Source organism: Crotalus tigris, unplaced genomic scaffold (genome assembly GCF_016545835.1).
Source record: "Crotalus tigris isolate CLP2741 ecotype Arizona unplaced genomic scaffold, ASM1654583v1 scf7180000024391.5723578, whole genome shotgun sequence".
NCBI classification, from domain to species: domain Eukaryota; kingdom Metazoa; phylum Chordata; class Lepidosauria; order Squamata; family Viperidae; genus Crotalus; species Crotalus tigris.
In genome coordinates, this window is record NW_024100561.1 from 3,259,855 (window position 1) to 3,279,124 (window position 19,270).

The 19,270-nt window shown below is 37.3% G+C and overlaps 1 long non-coding RNA gene across 16 annotated transcripts in view; it reads right to left on the reverse strand.

Moving 5' to 3' along the window:
* The window catches only part of LOC120301751, a 62,157-nt gene extending 53,926 nt beyond the window's left edge, over positions 1-8,231 (reverse strand). For 4 of the 16 annotated variants that reach the window (XR_005555009.1, XR_005555002.1, XR_005554997.1 and 1 more), the window contains exons 1-4: positions 8,054-8,231; positions 2,970-3,045; positions 2,463-2,565; positions 1,716-1,861 (exon numbers count right to left, since the gene is read on the reverse strand). This is a non-coding gene — a long non-coding RNA (uncharacterized LOC120301751). Of the gene's footprint in view, positions 1-1,715; positions 1,862-2,462; positions 2,566-2,900; positions 3,046-4,258; positions 4,383-8,053 lie in introns of all 16 variants that reach the window. The other 12 variants (XR_005555010.1, XR_005554999.1, XR_005555005.1 and 9 more) reach the window with 7 other exon arrangements.
* Positions 8,232-19,270: the final 11,039 nt, after the last annotated feature.

Genomic DNA, 19,270 nt, shown 5'->3' on the forward strand with positions numbered 1-19,270 from the left:
CAGCTGTAGTGGGTTAATCCTCAGTAACTATGTTTAAACATGCCTGGGATAAACACATGAACTGACAAAAATAAAAAAAATAAATGCATAAATTAAAAAGAAAACAAACAAACAAAAAAAGAGCAGACTCAATGGACCACTAGGTCTTTTTTTGCCAGTGGTTTTCTATGTTCTATGCTTCTAATTATCTTCATTCCCAAACTCTCCTAAATTTAATGCAACTAAAAAGAAAAGTTGAGCAGCGTGACTGGTTCTTTTTTGCTCCTCATGAAAATCTGTCAGCTCCGTAAACAGCCTCTATTTGATAAAGGTTTCATAGAAATTATTATGAGCTTTTTCATTTGTGCAAAGGAAGATGTATCACTATCTTCTCTTTTTCTCTTTGGCATCCAAGCTACTTTCCTCTTGCATGTTATGCAAACTTCAAGAAAACAGCAGTGAGCATGTCAATGAAACAGGGATGATAACTCAAAAATGCTGCAGTTTGCAACAACCTCTTTAATTTCCAAGACAAGCACGTTAGCTTAAACATTACTTTCTTTTTTCCTTAATTGGATTATTTACATAAATTGCAATATAAGGCAATCATATGCGGGCTATTTAAACCAAAGAAAGCCTTAATCAGTCACACTGAGGGGCTTTTATACTTTTGGTCCAGAAAAAAACAAAAAAAAATTGAAGAGGATGATAAGGTGAGGCCAGGCAGGGTAAAAGCTGATATTCTCTCTTTATAACAGATAGCCTGAAGTTGTAGAGGCCATTATACCATGCATTTTCAGAGCAAATGAACTTGACAGATGGCTGTGTCACCTAAACCCCTACCTACCAACTTGATTATGCAGAAAACAATACAATAGAAAAGAAATCATTACTGAAGGAACCTGGTTAGTCCACAGAGGGCTGAGCGATGCAGAAGAACAAAATTACAGTTGTGGAATTGAACAGCAAGAATGCATTTAACATAAAGTGGGTTACAGCGAGGCAATCAGTCATGGCTACGGCTATTGTCTGGGCTTGTGTGCATGCTATATGAAGCAATCTGTCATCTCCCACTGAATTGGTGTTTAGTTTATAGGGGAAAACTACAAAGGTTTAGCTAGGGCATGTTTTGGTAGCCTTAAATAGCTCAACAGAATGAAATTGAGGAGATCTCAAGGCCTTTTGCTGGGTCACATGGTAATTCAAGAACAGTAGGTTATTGTAGTACTATACAACACAAAACCATGGAAGTCTATGGAAAAGAACCATCTATAAAGCAACAGCAACTTCGGACAAGAGCCCTACTCAATGTGAATCAAAATATTTACCTGAATTCTATGCATGGGGGAGGGAGGGAGGGAGGGAGAGAGAGAGAGAAAGAGAAAGAGAGCATCTTGCCCTCACTCTTGATATTAACTTATCCCTGGCTGCTGAGCAGCTTTACAGTTGTGCCATCCAGTCACAGAAAACCTAGAGTGTGGCGTGTGATCCAGTACTTAGCTATGATCCTCAAAAGGAATCTGTGAGATCCTGTCTTGAGCCTTGCTTTGGCCAGTGTAGCAGAGATCCCCGGAGTTATTACAAGTGCATACAAGTGTAATAGTTTTATTACGGTCATTTGATTAGGATGCAATTTAGAGGCCTGAAGTCCATTAGCACTTATTATTCCATACATTGTAAAAATTATGGCTAACCCCCTTCTATTAATGAGAGACCTGATTTAGAGGATCACTTACTTCCTGTTGAATAGAAGGAATATAAACTGCTATTCTGTAGGAATAGAAGACTAATTTGGTCAGCTTACGGATGGAACATTAGTTCTGCCTTTAGATTTCAAAATGTTAATTCCTGGTACAAATTAAGCTCAAACTTAACTCTGAAACTAATAAAAAAAGAGAAAGGAATAAAGATATATTTTTTAAAGTTCAAAAATCACATTGTCAATTCATTTCTTTCCAAACTGTTGCTATAGTAACTCATGCATTAGAGTGGTATTTTATATTTATAGATCTAACATAAATATTAAACTAGGTAAATACTGACCTCCTATTTGTTACACTTTTTAAAACAATGCATGCAGTGAGTTCTCATTTAATTTCACTGCTGCTGAAATAAATGACAACTGTACTTAATGAATGCTGGACAAGTGTGGTTTGCTTCAATTTATATGCATTTCTTAAGTTAATGTCATTGTGATGGTTATGTAACAGACCCACACAATCATCCAAGTACTACAAAAGCTCTTATCAGCTATAAGCAGCTGCTCCCACATTCTCTCCATTTCAAGGCTATTGAATACACATGTGAAAACTGCCACAACTGTCTGTTACTTCATCATTTTTAACCATGTCCATATAAGCTAGGAAGGCAGCCAGTTGGGATACCTACAGCCACAGCTGCCCATAAAATGTTCACAAAATAAATATATGGAAGATATTAGGGATCTGTCTGAGACTTCAGAGTCAGAAACTGAAGAAGCTGACCTGTCTGAATGTCAGTGTGCACCATAAAAATTATGGTGCCAGAGGAGATACAAGTGCAGGATGAGTCAGCTGATCCAGGCAAGGTTCTGAACGCAACAATCCACTGCAAATTAAGAAGAAGAAAGGAAGTCAAGCCTTGACTTCTATTTGAAAGAAACAAATGTGCCTCAGCTAATTAATTCAAGTTGATAATCAAGACTAGGTAAAAAAAGATGGATTTTGTGACTGGCAAAAAATATTCAAATTTCCTAGCTCTGTTCATACACTGTTGTTGTATTACTTGGAATCTTGTTCTTGGATCTTTCCAGACTTGATTATTTGTCTCTTTAGATTCTTGCTAAAACAAGTTCTCATATCTAGTATTTTCTATGCAGAAAGTTGGAGTTTGCAGTGTGCTTTATGTTATTTTGGTGAAAGATTTATGACTGTAATAAATACCTTGAGATCATCATCAGAAACTGGCTTTGTGCTTAAGTGGCAGCACAGAACAGAAGTCCAGCTACTTACTATATCTCATGGCCAGATTTTGATGTTTAAACCATGATGTTATCCAGGCAATATTTTGAAAATCCAAGTCCAGAACCTATAATAAAAATGGTCACATGTTAATTCAGATTTAATGGAACAAAAACTACAATTTATGAAAGCCAACTGGCTTGAACCAAAAGTACTATTATTAGTGATTCCTTGGGGCTACAGCATTGGCATAATGTAACAAGCCAAAATATAATGAAATCTTTGAAATTGTAACATTTATATGCATTTCTTAAGTTAATAACATTGTGATTTTTATTTAACAGGCCCACACAATCACCCAAGTTCTAGAAGAGCTTAGTTGATTGTTAACTTTTAGATTTATTAACTTTTAGATTCATACATGAGTAAAATGTTCTTTTAGACTTATATTTGGGTAGTTATAATAAGCTTTTTCCTATACTTTTTCTGGACATCCTTGATTGCTTCCCTCTTCCCAAATTGCCATTCAATCATTATATTCAAAGTGAAGCTCAGGGCCACAAACGTCTAAAACTGAGAACCAAATAGCAAATATAAAAATGGTCGAGAGTTCAGTTACTCTAGGCAGACTTTTGCATTTTGAAGTTATGAATGGTATAATCTACCCTTATTTCACTCCCACAGCTCACAAATGGTAGTTAAAGGGGAAAAAAGAAGGGGAAGGAACAAAGACATAATATAGGCAGGTTCATCTAAGACAGTGATGGCGAATCTTTTAGAGACCGAGTGCCCAAACTGCAACCCAAAACCCACTTATGTATCATTGGGTGCCTGGTGGGCTTGGCCCATTGGGTGGGTGTGGCCCATTAGGTGGGCGTGGCTGCAGTGGTAACAGCAGACTGGGTGGGACTAAAAAGTTCAATCAATCAATTCCAGCTTTGCGAGCTCTTTTTTTTTCTGCGAGAAGTTGAAATTGACTGATTGAGTGAATCTTTTTTTTTTTTGCACACAGCAGCAGAGGCCTAAAGTGAAAAGGTTTTATAAAACCCAGCTGAAGGCCTAGGACTAGGGCGACAGTGTGCGTGCCCACAGAGAGGGCTCTGAGTGCCGCCTCTGGCACCCGTGCCATAGGTTCGCCACCACAGATCTAAGATCTGAGACCCAAAGAAATACTCTCATTTGAAGAATGTGGGGACAATCCAGCTGCAACATTTTTCTCCCCCATTATTTGCCAAGGTTGCTCTTTAAAGCATTGTCTGCATGTCTGGTCTGTGTAGGATCTGACTAGATGGCTTAAACAATTAAAGATAGGAAATTAGCTCTTGTAGACAAATACACACCCATTCCCAGATGTACATTCACACAGATAAAGTCATGGCAGTGTGTGTTTTGTTGTTGTTGATGCTATTTTTGTTTTGCTTCATATTGTCAACTTCACATTGTAACTTCCATATATCCCTGTACCTGTAACCAATAAGATTGACTAAGGAGATGGGCATAATTTGTGTGTTCATCACCTGTTTTATTCCTCAGGCACAGAGCTTACACACAAGAATAGCATCATGAAGGATGCTAATCATTGGGGCCTAATCCTGAATGACTCCCCAAATGAACTATTTTTCTAAGCATATGCAGAAGTTTGTCATAGCTACTTTGCATATCTCAGTCAGGAGACCATGAACTGCACTTGACTGTATTTGCTGGCTGCATTTGGAAGAACCAAACCTCCTGAGATAAACAGTTCTTAGTTTTGCAATATTTACCAAGTAAATACATCTGTAAACATGCATAAGGCAGGACACCCAGGCTTCATTTACAGCACTATCATGAAAAATTAAAACTTCTAAATGTTTAAATGAAAAATCTGTTCATTTTTTAAAAAAATCCTTTAAAACTGAAATACATTTCTCATCATATAAAGGCTGTTTCATACAGGAAAGTCACTATAAATGTGTGAATATGAGAAGGAAGAAAAAAATACCAGGTGAAAAGATCATAAACACACTGCATTGTATTTTATTATTTTATCTATTTTGTTTGATCATGAATATATTCCATCTTCTTTAAAATACCTGGATTGATCTTCCTTCTCCTCTTCTTCCCCCTCCCCCCCTCCTCCTCCTCCTGTGTGGGGAGGGAAGAGATCAATTCAGAGTTGCTAGTTCTGGTCATAAACCAACCAATCTAACTCTTCTTCACCATCCTTTAAGAGCATTTTTCCTTTAAGTAAAATAGCAGGTTTTACTTAAAGGAAATTATGTTGAATAATGTAAAAATGTAGGAGTGGCCGATTCTGTAACTCAGCAATAATACAGAAGTTTTCACATTTAGTCCATGGAACTGCCAAGCAATTCAAGAAATATGAGTGGAAGGTTTGCAGTCTGGGATTAGAGAGCTCAAGTTGTTTATCTAAATAATATTGATCTAATGCTCTGTCTAGCTCACATGGTTAAGTTTGGGTGGGGGAAGGAACACCACCACTATTATATGGGTCTACATTTTGTGCTTTATCTTTCCCACTAGATCCAAGGACGGCCTCCTATGTATACGAGGTTTTATTTTGTTTAGGTTTTTATTATTATATCTTTATTGGTTATTTAGATGAAGTTTATATGGAAAACTAATCTACTGTTTTTTCTTAACTGCTTCCAGGAAACTAGTACTTACCATCAACTGCATGGAATAGAAAGATGGTCGTTGCTACTAGTCTGCCACTCAATTAAATGCAACATTGGTCAAATTTATTTAATGTTTTGGAACATGTTTTAAAGTAAAACAAGTGCTTATATTATTGAATGCTATTAGAATTATGGGCAGATAATAAAAAACTGCAGTTAGTCACAAATTATCCAAGAAATATAAAGATATATCAATTGCTTAGATATTGCAATTATATTAAATGTCTTGAGTTCCAGAACAGACCATATTTTCAAGGGGCCTTCCCTGACCTAGTGTCTTTCAGAAATATTTGGATTCAGTGGTGGGATTCAGCTGGTTCGCACCACCTCGGCAGAACCAGTAGCTAATTTTACATTGTCCAGGCCCAGAATGGACTTCCAGAAGTGGCATCCACACAGAGAACCAGTTGTTCACATATTTGAATCCCACCACTGTTTGGATTCCAATTTCCAAAATTCATAAGAAAATTATGGCTAGCTACTCTAACCGGACAAATACTGAAGATCTGTGAATGTTTTGTCCCATCTTAATTTAATCCATTGTTTTCCATTAGAAATAAGTGCTTGAACATATAAAATCCATAGACATTTTTAGGCATATCATGAATTTTCTAACATTGAAAAATACACTAAGTATGTTTTTAAAATGACGTTTGTGTAATGTATATAAATTACTATTTAGTATTTTTAAAAATAAAACTACAAGTGAATAATACTGTAGATAGTTAAAACCCCTGTATTATGCTAAATGAGATTATTATTTTGTGTCATTACATAATACGGGTTGAGGGCAAAAGCTCAAAATAAGCCAATGAAAGGGATTAGATTTTGTGAAACAAAGCTAGTGTTGTGGTCACAAAATTGTTAGCTCTTGTGGCATATTGTCCATAATTTAGTTTAGGAAATCAGTGAACCACATGGTAATGATTTTTCAGAGTTTCTTCACTAAAAAGCATTATGCTATGTCTACAGTGAACACAGACTAAATCCAAGTATTTGAAATAAAAAAGCAGCAGCAATATATTTAGACCCTTTTCCTTGATTAGGTTGCTAAATAAAAATCAGGTTACAAATACCTCTTTACAGTCAAAATATCTAGAACTGAGATGCAGAACATTTATAGAACTGAGAGCTGCATGTGACTTTGGCAGAGCTACTTTCCAAAAAGTGGGAAGGCATGCTACATTTCTTTTTTTTACTTACAGTTAAATTAAGCTAAAACATATTTCATCCCTATGTGTGTTATGATTTTCAAAGGAAAATAAATTGTTTAATGTATGAAATCTTCAAAATCATACACACAGATGCACCATGTGAAGCATATCAATTCAGATGGGGAAGGGTGTTATGTTCCTCCGATTAACCTGGTGGTTAGAGATCGGAGATAAGTCAATGAAGGTGTTTGTGTGTTCTTCCTGTGCCCTTCAATAAAGAAGCCCAAGATGCCTCCAGACATGGCAAAGGTCCAGTGACTATTCCAAAAGTCTTTTCCCACACATTTGCTAAGCAGGCTAACACGTGTGTTAGTTTTGGCCTGCTGCTAGCGTACATCAGGGAGATATTGCTGGGCAACAATAAATCTTAATGTGAACAGCAGGGCAGCATTAACTGTGTCAGAAACCAATCTGTGTTATTGTCTTACAAGTTGTCTAAAGAATATGGAAAAGCAACTTAGGCCAACTTGGCAGCTTGCTCCTTCAGGAATATATAGTGCCAGTCAGTTTTTAGTACTACCCTCAAATAACAAAGAATGAAAATTTCATTGGGACCGTTTTTCAAGAACTTACTGTTATTTCTACATTTCTTCAGCAATGAAATGGAACAAATTTGAGGTTTAAGATATTGTGGGGAGGTAAGAAAAAAATAAATAAAAGCCAGAATAACAGTTTGCTTAAAGTCTCAGTTTGATCTTTCTGTACTTAAATTAAGGTTGTTGCAGTAAATTAGGATGACAATTTTCTTTATCTGCCAAATCTATCTTTAGTAACAACAGGACAGAACAATACATTATGGCTCTCAGATTACCAGATACCTTCTGAATTGGTTAATGTAAGATGGATGAAAAAATATTTTTTTTAATAGGAATAGACCAAAATGCATACTTTACTCCATAAATTGGAAGGGGAGCATTTGAGATTCTGAAACAATGAATGTGGGCAAAAGTGAAGGTGTCAGATATGTCCACTGCCAACAGCAAGATACGTTAAAGGAGATTTTTTTCCAATATAGTTAGTCAATAATTGTTTACTTACTATATATTTGTAACTGAGTGCGGTACAGGTATAGAATAAAAGTAATGATAAAATAACATTAAAATCAGTTATAACAAGCATAATAAAGAACATTTAAAGTTCATGCCATGTATTAATATTAAGCTCTATAGAGGTAGTCCTTGACATACAACCATTTGTTTAATGACCATTTAAATTTACAACAACACTGAAAAAAGTGACTTACAACTGGTCCTTGAACTTACAACTCTCACAGCATCTCCATGATCAAAATTTGGGCACTTGGACATGACTTGCATTCAACCGCCTTGCTTAACAATAAACATTCTGGTCTTAATTGCAGTTGTAAGTTGAGGACAACCTTTGCATCCATTGTATAGATGAATGTCGCAATCTCTTTTCCAAATTCTGCAAAGAAGAAAAAAACCCATAAGATATGGCATTAATTCTGTTCATATCCATGGATTTCAGTCAACATAGATGATAGGATAGGTTAGGATAGGATAGGATAGGATAGGATAGGATAGGATAGGATAAAATAAGGTAAGGTAAGATAACCTTTATTGTCATTTTTTTCTGCTGTGAGCACACTGGCACACACACAAATTCGATTGCCTGCTCTCCAAAGAAAATATATATATCTACCCATACCCATACATATAAATATTAATCACTGTCTATTTTGAATATATAGCGGAAAGAGGAAATTTGAGAATTCATGAGGTTGATATTATAACATGAAAAATCTTGGGAAAAAAACCTAAAGTTTTTTGTTTTTTGTTTTTAGTAATGGTGTAAGAATTCCCAATCTGTTACAATCTTCTCATTGGAGAAATCTGATTCATATGTGCATTCAGTGATACACCTGTGAAATTTTTTTTAATTTGAATACTACTGAATAATAAATGATTTTGAAATGCAGCCTTCAAAAAAATAGCAGAGTTCAACAACAAGCAATCTCAAGAAATTTTAATAATATGTTCAATCAAATTTACTGTCTTGCATTTATACTGCACCTAAAATTGAGAAGAGATGTGCTTTGTATGTGGGATTCCCCCCCCCCAATATTCATTATTTTTTATTTACTTGCCTTATCCTCTGGAGACCAATCATTAGAAGATGGCTGGAGAAAGAGAGAGAGAGAGAGAGAGAGAGAATTATATATATTATATAAATCATTGTCAATAACACTGAAAATTATTCCTAAATAAGGGACATTTTAATTCCAAATAAAGGTTAATGCCTAGAGCCCAGCAGAACAGCAAAGTCCGTTGTGTTAAAATTAAGGATCTACAAGTTAAATGATAGAAAACAGTTTTCTTCCTGGCTTCACACTACATACTTGGAATTTTATCCCCATTTCTTGAAAATCCCAAAAAGGTTAAAAATTGGATTCTTCGTGTCTTATCTGAGGAGCAACTATACATTGGAACTGTTTCCTTTCCTTGTTTATAAAAGTTTTCTGGATGAACATTACATTCATCTATAGTCACAGAGCAACTTATATGCAATAGATTTCTCCTTAAAAAAACATTGGGATGATTAATGCATTTCAGAGCAGAAATAGTCTTGTTTTCATTCACAACAAAGAACTTAAATTAGTACTCATATTTGTCTTGTAATATAGTAATGCTACTTTCCCAATAACCAAAACACAGAAGAAATTCAACTAGGTTGGCAATACTGAATACCTTTTTGTTTTTGTTGGATTGCAGTCTTAATATTAGTCCAGATACATAAATTTCAGTTGCTAAGCCCAGTACAATGGGTGCCTGTAAAACTCTGAACAAACCGCAGTCAATAGTCATTTAACTACTCTATAGTCGCTGCCTCTGATTTGGAATATAATTCATAGAACACTTCCTTTTTTCCATGTCTTTGATAAATGTGGCTCTGACACAATTAGGGAAAGATGGAAAGGTATGCAATCTGCTTGTTTACCTGAACAGAGTGGAACCTCTGATATCACACCATTTATAGAATACAGCTCACTCTAGTATGAATCAGTTTGTCTGTTGTAATCCTCACGAAGTATTTTTCCAGTTTTTCTGTCTGAAAAAAAAAATGTAAATCAATCCTTTGGGGAACCTGTATCTTTTCACCCAGGCACTATTCTATTCTGTTGTTCTGAGAAGTGCATAGACTAACACTTGTACTTTCTACCATGTACGTGAGGGTGGCACTGAGTATCTCTTATGATCAGCATCAGATACCCCATTGTGCCTGCCACTGCATACTGACACTTGTAGTTGCTGATAAGAAGTGGACTTTTCAGTCCACTGCTATGTTTCTATTTAAACTTTCAGCCCAAGTTAAACTCTTAAATAATAATTAAAAAATATATAATTATATAATCCCTGTGTTTACTGCACAGGGAGATATCCAAAAAATGGTGACCATCTTTTTGATTCTCTGCCCTCTATATATTCCTGTTCCCTAATCTGCTATCGACTTGTTTTCTTCTAGATTTCATAGGTCACATTCTAAACGTGCATATAAGCTATAAATTTCTCATAGCTGTTTTAGATTTTTTTCATGGATTACCTTGCTGCCCTTTAGTTTTTGGAATTAAAAAAAGGGAAATTGATAGTACCATTGCTGATATATTTATATACCACTAAAAATCTCATTGTTGTGATATTTAATTAAGCAAAACTGCTGCAATGCTGGACTACTGCTGCATTTTCATTTTCAAAATTCTGTGACAGTTTCCCAGCCAGTCTTCAATTCTTCCCTCCTTCCCCCACCACCACCCCCACCCAGCAGCAGGAAAGGGAAGGGAAGGGACACTTATGATATTCCCTGCCAGCTTTCAACATGCAAAGTCATTGGGCAAGCCAGCAAGAAGTCAGAAGTTGTTTTCACTCCCATTGCTTTTTTTACCCACCCATGGTCATTCTGTTTCTCTGTTTAGGTAACAAAGTAAGTCTGAAACAATGATACAATGGTCAAGGGTTGTCTAGTTTTATTACAGAAGTAACAATAATAGAGATTTTTCCCCCCTTTCTTATGTATCTATAAGTGCAATATAAAATAATGAAAGTGCAGTAGTGCCCTTTCCAAGATCGAGATCTCAAGACATGCTCTGGGCACCTCACAGGGTAACTGCTGCTATGCACTCTAGATGGGGCTGCCTTTGAACTCAAAACCTTCAACTGGAGTAGAATGCAGCAATGGAAAGAGGAAGGAAAAGAGAAATGGTCTCCATTTGCCAACATACATTCGGAGTAAGTCACTGAACAACCAGATACTTGTCTACTGATGCCTGAAAAATGGCTTAATGCTTAAAAAAAATAAATCCTGAAACAGTTAGAGGTGAATAATGGTTACACATTCCTTGGTTACACTTGCCCCATTCTCCCCCCCCCCAATAATGGAGGGACAGTATTTGAGTTTCCAGAGATCAAGAGTGTAGAGAATAAAATTTAGAGCAAGTACTGAAGATATTTGTTTTTTTTTAAAGAGCAAAGTAAGTCAAGAGTTTTCTTCTGAGCTCTAAATAAAAGTGTATATGACTCTGCAGGGAATCTACTTGGAGCTACCAGCCCCCATCATTTGAACTGTGGCAAGAGAAGGCACCTTCTTTCCCTTCTGCCATCCAGGCCTTGTCTTGATCTGTCCATACTGCTATACAAATAACAAGTCAACACACACACTCCTTTTGAACACACTCTTCACCGGCTGCTATTAGGGCAGTGTTTCTCAACCTTGACAATTTTAAGGCACGTGGACTTCAACTCCCAGAATTCCACAGCCAGCATTGCTGGCTGTGGAATTCTGGGAGTTGAAGTCCACGTGCCTTAAAATTGTCAAGGTTGAGAAACACTGTATTAGGGCATAGAAGCAGACAGTGGATAATCAAAGACTGCTGGTGTAGCCCCAGCACCTTTCCTCTATTTCCAAGGAAACGGCTCATGAAAAAGGAAATGTCATATCACGATGTGAAGATAAACAGAGGTATGTCTTTGGAGGAGAATGCAGGGCCTGTGGAAACAGTGTCTGCAAATGATTTCGATTCCCCTGGTGTCATGAATTGTGAAGTTGCAAATCCCTTTTAGCTAATTGCTATCAGCTTGTGAGCTTTTTCCCTCCCCCTTTTCCATGTTCAATATCAATTTTCAGGGCCAAGGGAGATAAAGCTTTTCCCCTGAGTCTATTGGAGAGTCACCAGTAATAAAAGAAAAAGAAAGAAAGAAAAAACTACTCTTGACCTAGCACCACTAAGCTATTTAAAGAGGAACGACATCTACAACAGAGTTCCTGGTGTTTAGGGGAAAAAATTCAGGCACAGCCAGCTTTAGCAACCTGCCAGAAAGCCTATAAGCTTCATTTGAAGACACAAGGTAGTAAGCAGAAAAAGAGATTTTCATATTCAGAAATGTTAACAAGGTTAAGATACTGGATCTGCCCTGACTACAAAATTAGGTTTACATCCTAAATCCAGTATTTTGTAAAACAGCCTGATTCAGCTTGGACACTCTTTGGAAGCTGGCCAATTTGACTCAGGACTGAATCAGAAAGCTTTGTCCCTTTGTCTATTATTGGAAATGAACCAATGGGTTTTTGTAGAAATTAAATTGGATGATATTTGCCAACACTTTAGTATTTTCTGAGCAGATAACATCTCCTAAATTTTAGGATGCATGTAGAATTTTACTGCTAGGCTCCTTTATAGGTCGATATGGTTTATAGTAAAAAGAAATGTTGTAAATAGTCTTTGTTCTAGGCTAAAATTTGCTATATTTCAAAAAGATAAATCCAGGAAGTTTTGTACAAGAAGATTCCTTATGCTATTGAATTTTTATTTTGCACTTTTTAAAAGCAAACTTTTACTAAGGCAACTACTAATGAACTGAGGAGCAGCACCTACTCTCGTCTGGTTGTGGCTAATGCTGTGCTTCAAATTAGGTACTGCACTGAGAGATCAGCCAGATGAGCAAGGAACGCAAGTAACAACTGCAAAGCAAAACAGCAAGAGGCAGCAATCTCAGATGCAAGCATGCTTTGGGACACCCATCGAGCGCTGCTACTTTACCCAACATCAGACAGGCAGAAAAAGAGGCAGATGGCTAACTGGGGAAAAAAAAAAGGACTAGCTTAACCAAGCAGGCAAAGCACATTATGTCATCCATGAACAAGCAAGGAATCTGGAATTCTCCTGTGTGAGCTGCCCATGATAAACTGAGATACAAAGAATTGGGATTCAGCATATTCCATACAAGATGACCATATTTCTACCCTAACTCTTTGGAAATTCATTACAGGTACCAGATCAACCAGTAAACTGCAATAGAGAAATGCAGGATTATATTCTTGAATAAACAAGGAATAACGTTAGACCCCCTTATGAGCCTATAATTAAGACCATGTATCAGGATATAAGCAATATAGAGCTTGAACACAATCCCAATAATGATGGAAATTTGATAGCGACTGACTTGATTTACTAATTGCCTTTGGTTTTGAAATTTGTTTTGCAGTGAGGTTGTTATCAATTTTATCACAGAGCTTTCATGTCCCGTACACTTGTTGCTGCTGCCACTGCTCCTTCTTAGTATTTTGCATGCACTAGAGAAGGTGGGCAATAATAACAAGTGGGGGTAACAAGATATTGGCACAAGTGGCCACATGTCTTCATTCATTTATTTGATTTACACTCCACCATAACTGATTGACTCTCAGTAGCTTACAAGGCATGTAACAATGACAAATATCTATGCAAGATATCAAAATAAAGGACAAAAAAAAAGGAAATATTTAAAATGGTACAAATGATAAAAGTGGTGCAATAAATTAAATCCTGAAGATGCTTTTCAAAATAAATTGTTTTTTTAAAATGTTTTGAAAGCCACTGGGGAGAGACAATCTAATCTCCAACCAGGAGCAATGGAGTCACCATAAAGAACAAGCCTTGGCTTCCTTCACCTCCTGGAAGTATATGTTATGGTAGGTGGGGATGTCCTTCAGAGTTAGGGGTCAGGGGGAAGAGATGCTGACTATGAAATGATTCAATGGGGGGGGGGAGGAGGCTGCAATTGCCTAACCAGCAGAGAAAGAATTTCAGAAAGGATCTTCCCTAATTTATCAGATTGTAAAAAGGAATGGTGGGAGATATGCACTTTCAGATTTGCAAGATTCTATTAAGGTAGCAATGCAATAAAGTAGTATTTGGTCTGTTCCAAATACATGGGGAGGCTGGCAACAGTCTTGCAAGTCTCAAAATACAAATCTCCTAATGCCTATTTTTACATCTCCCACTTGGCATTCTTTCTGCCCAAGTTGGGTGAATCATACTCCCTTAGCTTTTCAAACTCCTGCAGGTAATACTGCAAAGCTTTTCTTCCCTTCACAATATTTTATGTTATTTTTAAACAGCTTCAAATAGTGCTTCTTTGTTTCCATGAAGCTGCCATTTCAAAAGCAAAAGATCCAGCAAAGTAAGGTGAAGAGGTTTGCAAATCTTTGATAGTCACTTCCTGGACAAGCATCAGCCCTGCACACCTCAACCATATGCTGTCGTTGGAGAGCCTTTGGGGAATCGTCCCATGTGCCAGGATCAGGCCATCAGACTGTGAATTTAATGGGTGGTTGCTAAATAGAGCTTTTTGAAAAACAACAACAAAATAAATGGCATCCTTTTCCTCCTCAGGGGATCCAGAGGCACTGGCTTTGGCCTTTGAACATCCTCAAGTCAAGCATCAAGAAAAGGCGATGAAGGTTAGGGAGGCTCCCCTGACATTTAAAGCCCTGGCATCAGCCTTAGCAATTATGGACCACCTTTCTAGCAGATGGTAATTGAAAAGTGCGACCCACATGGGCTCCAGTCAATAATGGCGTCCGCATACAAATGACACTCAGCTCCTCTCCCTCACCATCCCCTGTTCTCGAGCTTCACCTTTTATCCTTCGCAGCATTGTGACTTAATCCACTCTAATGAGGTGAGCTTTGTTGCCAAAAAGACGGCAGCCACCACAGCTCTCTCCTGGCACCACGGGGCTTGCAAGGAAGTCAAAATAAAAGAAGCGACTTTTTTAATGTCTTCCAACAAGGAGGACAAGGTAGCCTTTTGAAAAGTTACTGCCCTCAGCCTCTTTCCCCCTTCCATCCCTGCACAGGAAGACTTTCAAGCTTGATAAGATGTGGCCATCATTAAGGTAACATCAAGCCAAGGGGACCAAGGTAGTTATTGCATTGTTGTACAGGCTTCACTTAGCTTGAAGCCCATTGCAGCCAACATATGCTACTCTTTACAAACAGTAGGGTGAGTATGTGAATTTCCAATATCTTTTCCTCTTTTATCTCGTCCAGCTTTATTACTGGAGTCCAATATTCTCATGGAAGGGGAAACATAATTTATTAATGGAAGTAAATAACTCCTGAACCCATTTCATTGTGTTTTTATGATGAGATTTAAGTGGCATAACTATACCTATTTTTGCAAGTCGGTTATCACAAATTTGCATTATATACGCCGATTTGCACGTTTCTCTTTTTGCTTTCCTGTGTATTTTATTCTCAATTTCATTCTCTGATTTCCACATTCCAAAGACACCATGTGATAGTTTTAGGTTGATGACTCTCTCTCAGCCAAACCTACCTGTAACAATAAAATGAAAGAGTTCCCCGGGAAAAAATAAGATATCAGTCAACCAAACAAATATTTCTTTCCCCTTCTTTGATCTCCGATCCCAACATTGTTAGGATCAGCCATCCAGGTTTCAGGGGCTAAGTCTTGCAGGACTATTCTTTAGTTGACTTTTCAAATGAACAACCATGCAGAATGGCTGGGAACACAGCTCTGCAGAAAAGTATACAATTTTATGCAGGTGGTCCCAGATTCAAATCATGGCATTCAGTTAAGAGATTCAGGGGTACAATCTGAGTATCTTCATAACAATTACATAATGACTGAATAGAGCAGTGGTTCTCAACCTTTTTAATGCCGCGACCCCCCAACCGGTCGTAAGTCGAGGACTACTCAACTGGTGCAGCACCGTTTGCAGAATGGGACTTTTGGCGGCTCAGCAGGGCAGAGACAGCCTGGACAATTCCTATTGGCTTTTGAAAGCCAATAGAATTAGAGTCTATTCAAGAGAGTCTATTCTATTGGCTTTCAAAAGCCAATAGAATAAAAGGGAGTAGCACAGCTAAGGAAAAGGGGGAATAAATGGCGGACTGCGTTGTTTGGCGACCCTCGTGAAATGGTCGTTCGACCCCAAATGGGGTCCCGACCCACAGGTTGAGAACCACTGGAATAGAGGTTTCTTACCTCCCATCCAATCTCTGTTGATTCTATATATCATATTGTATATATCCATAGCTAATTGATAATTTGGTACAGTGAAATATTAAACTGTTTAAAAAGAGCCAGGATGATCTGTTTAGCAAGTTGTGCACTGCAACCTGTGCAGAAATATTTCCTTGTTATCTATAATATGTGACAATTAAAGTGTATTAAGGATGAAAATAAAGCACTAATGGGAGAAGAAAGTCAGGCAAATGTTTTTGGTTGTTCGAAACCTTCTGCTCCTTTATATAATAGTGCCGTTCTCTGCTTGTTTACTCAAATATAAGCTCAACTGTGATCAACATGCCCTATTTCCAGGTAAAATATAGATTACTCCAGCCTTATTAATTCATTTGTCTTTACAAAGTCACTGCACAGAACAGTTACCTTTGTTGTGCAGAGGATTATGGTTATTTCATTTATCATATGATGTCTGAATTGGTAGCATTTCATATGATTCATCATAACCAGAACACAGCAACTGCCAGCAGGAATAATAATCCTTAGTGTAATAGAGGTGAATATTTACCTTTTTTGAGAGAGAGAGAGAGAGAGAGAGAGAGAGAGAGAGAGAGAGAGAGAGAGAGAGAGAGAGAGAGAGAGAGAGAGAGAGAGAGTGAAAAAAATTTTATTTTGCTATAATAATTAGTTTTGGGCCAAGAAGCTAATGTGGAGAGTGTCATTCTACTGTTAATTAATGTTGTCATTTTATGAGTTGATAATAAATACAGAATTAGCCATTTTCAAAATGAAAAGAGCAAGATAAAAGTTAAAGACAATGGGAAGGGATTACAGCGCAGGATCTTAAGACACAATATACACAACCAAGAAAGGCAGAGAGGGAGAATCCTGCCTCTTCTACTCCTTGGACCTCCCTTTCTTTTCTTCAGCCCTAATCTGATTTTTGCCAGATCCTTTTGATCTCCCAGTGGCAAGTAAGCAAGGTCCACCATTACAGATGGAATAAATATGGAGATTAGCCTCTTCTCCTACTGCATTAGCTGCTAATACCTGATTAAGTCCCCCGAATCAAGCAATTGTCTCAAGCTTTGGCTACGAGAGAGGCAGAGCACAGAAGGGGGCAGGATGAAGGCCGATTTTGTAATGGATCCTTATTTTATCCCAGTACTCTAAGAAGATTAGGCCTGGGGGTGTCACATTAGCCGTGATCTCTGGGCCTCTGGTTGTCTCTTGCAGTTTTCAAACGCCTCAGCTTCAGCCTTAGAACAAACAGTCCGCTTGGACTCTATGGCCCCATGTTGTGGCATGAATAATCGCAAGCAGCAAAGTGTCTCTGAAGCTTTCCAAATGCAAGGCAATTCGCTAGTTTTGCTGGTGGGAAAAAAATGTGATTTGCGACAACACAGCAACCTCACTATGCAATTTAGACTATAAAGATGGCATTTGTTCACATTTTCAGAGAAAGACTTGAGTCTGAGAATATCTTCTGAAACATACAGGTTGTTGTTCTTTTTTTCCCCTCTCTCCACCTTTGTCTTCCCCACAACTGCCCTGTGAATTACTTTTGACTGAAAGTAAGTGACCATAGAAACTCCATGACCAAGTCGTGGTCAAAATCCATATCTGCTCTGTGGTATCAGAATCACAGCAGTCCCATCAGGTAAGCCTTTGTCCTGATTGTGCAGGTGGGCCAGGCCAAGAAATTATGCCTGGCCCACATTTGCTGTTTCTTGACGCATCCATTCGCTATATGATTTTTTTCTTCTTCTTTTCCTTTCAATCATGTCCAATTCTCTGAAACTGCCTGGACAAGTTCTACAGTTTTCTTGGCAGGGTTTTTTAGAAGAGATTTTGAAAATCTCTTGTCTCCATAATCACCTGTTTGTTGTTTTTAAAAAGTATATAACATACACTTAAACTAAGCCAATCAATCAGTATATCCACTGATATGTTTTTCTTTTCTTTTTTCCTTTGGCACCTTTGAGTCAGTCTTGAATCTTGATGACTACATAAAGCCATGTGATCTTCTTAGCAGCATTTTTCAGAAATGGGCTGCCACTGCCTTCTTCTTCCCCAGTCTAAGAAAGGGTGACTCGCTCACAGTCACTAAAATGGCTTGGTACTTAAGGAAGACTGGAGCTCACAGGACACAGTTTCTAGTCCACTGTCTTCAACCACAATCCCATATTGGCTCTCAAACATTTCTTCTCCTTTTATGGGTGAGGAATACGAAACTACATATCATACTATTTTTCTGGCATATTCTAGGCCTTCCATCTCTGTCGCAGAGCGCTTGAACTTAAGCGTGAAAGGATACAGAAAGCTGATTTGCATGTGTCTGATTGTATTAAAACAACAAATGAAAAGAACAAAAATAACAAATACTAGAGAGGCTGCTATGTGAAACCATATTTTCCTCATTTCCTTCCACTTCTGCTTTTCGTGTGAAATAAATTTTGATTGGTAAAGTATAACAACTAGAAGGTATGAAGTACAACCAAAAATATAACATCACTAGTATAATCAAGAATATACAAAATAGTAATTAACTGGGTAACATTTGAAGGAACTAAAGCTATGAAATATTAATATAGAACTAATTCAACTATTAACATATCATTAAATCTAGCCACATAGTGCATCTATTACTCTAATTTCCAGTTTTAATACCTTATATTATTTGATTACTTAAATTCTTAATATACTATTTAGATGGCTTAGAGTAATTATAAATAATTACTATTTTTATACTATACACACACAATTTTGGATATTAATGTTACAAATATTATGATTATGATTCTTCTAATTAGTATACCATTAAGAATGAGTATGAAAATAACGAAAGCACATTCACCAAGGTATTTGTTTTATAATAAGGATCTGTGAACAAAATAAAGCATCAGCTGAAGATCAGTGTCTGGGAAAGAATGTAAAGCAAAGGTGTCTGTCAATGAGAAAGCAAACCATTCACAAACTCTGTAGGACTTCAGCACAACCACCGGAAAGTTAACTTTCTCTATAATTAAAAATATGCTGGAACTAAGCTAGAAATGAATCGGCTCAGCTGCCAAACATGATAAAAGCATGGAAACACATAGCTTCAAAATGATACCGGAAGAATGCAAAGACCTTTACAGAAATGCCATAAACAATGTCAGGCCCACCATCTTTTAGCTTCCAAAGTGGAATTAC